Source organism: Scyliorhinus torazame, chromosome 5 (assembly GCF_047496885.1).
Source record: "Scyliorhinus torazame isolate Kashiwa2021f chromosome 5, sScyTor2.1, whole genome shotgun sequence".
Classification (NCBI taxonomy): Eukaryota; Metazoa; Chordata; class Chondrichthyes; order Carcharhiniformes; family Scyliorhinidae; genus Scyliorhinus; species Scyliorhinus torazame.
Genome location: NC_092711.1, coordinates 128967241 through 128970643, shown reverse-complemented (window position 1 = coordinate 128970643; position 3403 = coordinate 128967241).

Sequence of the window (3403 nt, the reverse complement as noted above, 5' to 3'; positions counted from 1 at the left end):
TCTGGGACATGGACACTAAAGGACAGGGAATCTGACCTTATTCTGGGGATTACACACAAAAGGACCGGGAATCTGATCTTATTCTGGGGGAAGTACTCTAAAGGACAGGGAAAATGACCTTATTCTGGGGAAAATACATTAAAGGACAGGGAATCTGACATTATTCTGGGACACGGACACTAAAGGACAGGGAATCTAACCTTATTCTGGGACACGGATACTAACGCACTGGGAATCTGACATTATTCTGCGGGAGGTAGAAGAAAGATAGGGAACCTGGCCTTATTCTGGGAGATGGATATGAGAGGACAGGGAATCTGACCTTATTCTGGGACATAGACATTAAAGGACAGGGAATCTGACATTATTCTGGGACATGGACATTAAAGGACAGGGAATCTGACCTTATTCTGCAGATACACACTAAAGGACAGGGAATCTGATGTTATTCTCGCACATGGACACTGAAGGACAGTGAATCGGACCCTATACTGGGGGATTTACATTAAAGGACAGGGAATCTGACCTTATTCTGAGACATGGACACTAAAGGACAGGGAATCTGACCTTATTCTAGGACATGGACACTAAAGGCCTGGGAATCTGACCTGATTCTGGAGTGTGGACACTAAAGGACAGGGAATCTGACCTTATTCTGGGACATGGACACTAAAGGTCTGGTAATCTGACTTTATTCTGGGACATGGACACTAAAGGCCTGGGAATCCGACCTTATTCTGGGAGATGGACACTAAAGGACAGGGAATCTGACCTTATTCTAGGACATGGACACTAAAGGTCAGGGAATCTGACATTATTCTGGGGCATGGATACTAATGGACAGGGAATCTGACCTTATTCTGGGGCATGGACACTAAAGGACAGGGAATCTGACATTATACTGGGGCATGGACACTAAAGGTCAGGTAATCTGACTTTATTCTGGGACATGGACACTAAAGGTCAGGGAATCCACCTTATTCTGGGAGATGGACACTAAAGGACAGGGAATCTGACATTATTCTGGGGCATGGACACTAAAGGACAGGGAATCTGACCTTATTCTGGGACATGGACACTAAAGGACAGGGAATCTGACATTATACTGGGGCATGGACACTAAAGGACAGGGAATCTGACCTTTTTCTGGGAGATGGACACTAAAGGACAGGGAATCTGACCTTATTCTGGGACATGGACACTAAAGGACAGGGAATCTGACATTATACTGGGACATGGACACTAAAGGACAGGGAATCTGACATTATTCTGGGGGATTGACACTAAAGGACAGGGAATCTGACCTTATTCTGGGACATGGACACGAAAGGACAAGGAATCTGACATTATTCTGGGGGACGGACACTAAAGGACAGGGAATCTGATTTTGTTCTGGAGGATGGACACGAAAGAACAGGAATCTGACCTTACTCTGCGACATGGATATTAAAGGACAGGGAATCTGACATTCTGGGGAATATACACTATAGGACAGAGAAACTGACCTTATTCTGGGACATGGATATTAAAGGACAGCAAATCTGACATTATTCTGGGTGATGGACACTAAAGGACAGGGAATCCGGCCGTATTCTGGGTCATGGACACGAAAGGACAGGGAATCTGACATTATTCTGGGGGATGGACACTAAAGGACAGGGAATCTGATTTTGTTCTGGAGGATGGACACGAAAGAACAGGAATCCGACCTTACTCTGCGACATGGACATTAAAGGACAGGGAATCTGACATTCTGGGGGATATACACTATAGGACAGAGAAACTGACCTTATTCGGGGACATGGATATTAAAGGACAGCAAATCTGACCTTATTCTGGGTGATGGACACTAAAGGCAAGGGAATACGACCGTATTCTGGGTCATGGACACGAAAGGACAGGGAATCTGACATTATTCTGGGGGATGAACACTAAAGGACAGGGAATCTGACCTTATTCTGTGACATGGACACTAAAGGACAGGAATCTGACCTTATTCTGGGGGATTTACATTAAAGGACCGGGAATCTGACACTATTCTGGGGGATTTACATTAAAGGACAGGGATTCTGACCTGAATCTGGGGACATACACTAATGGACAGGGAATCTGACCATTTTCTGGGAGGTGGTCATTAAAGGACAGGGAATCTGACCTCAATCTGGGGCTATACACTAAATGACAGCGAGTCTGACCTTATTCTGGGACATGGACACTAAAGGCATGGAATCTGACCTTTTTGTGTGGGATATAAACTAAAAGACAGGGAATCAGACATTATTCTGGGAAATTGACACCAAAGGTCAGGGAATCTGACTTTATTCTGGGACATGGACACTAAAGGCCTGGGAATCCGACCTTATTCTGGGAGATGGACACTAAAGGACAGGGAATCTGACTTATTCTGGAACATGGACACTAAAGGACAGGGAATCTGACATTATACTGGGGCATGGACACTAAAGGACAGGGAATCTGACCTTATTCTGGGAGATGGACACTAAAGGACAGGGAATCTGACCTTATTCTGGGACATGGACACTAAAGGACAGGGAATCTGACATTATACTGGGACATGGACACTAAAGGACAGGGAATCTGTCATTATTCTGGGGGATGGACACTAAAGGACAGGCAATCTGACTTCATTCTGGGTAAATACACCAAAGTACAGGGAATCTGACATTAATCTGGGACATGGACATTATAGGACAGGAATCTGACCTAATTCTTGAGATGGACACTGATGGACAGGTTATCTGACCTCATTCTGGAGATATACACGAAGGACAGGAAATCTGACCTCATTCTGGGACATGGACACTAAAGGAGAGGGAATCTGACCTTATTGTGGGACATGGACACTAAGGGACAGGGAGTCTGACATTGTTCTGAGACATGGACACTAAAGGAGAGGGAATCTGACATTATGGGAGGTGGACATTAAAGGATAAGGAATCTGACCTGATTCTGGGATATGGACACTAAAGGACAGGGAATCTGACATTATTCTGGGGGATGGACACTAAAGGACAGGGAATCTGATTTTGTTCTGGAGGATGGACATGAAAGAACAGGAATCTGACCTTACTCTGCGACATGGACATTAAAGGACAGGGAATCTGACATTCTGGGGGATATACACTATAGGACAGAGAAACTGACCTTATTCTGGGACATGGATATTAAAGGACAGCAAATCTGACCTTATTCTGGGTGATGGACACTAAAGGCAAGGGAATCCGACCGTATTCTGGGTCATGGACACGAAAGGACAGGGAATCTGACATTATTCTGGGGGATGAACACTAAAGGACAGGGAAACTGACCTTATTCTGTGACATGGACACTAAAGGACAGGAATCTGACCTTATTCTGGGGGATTTACATTAAAGGACCGGGA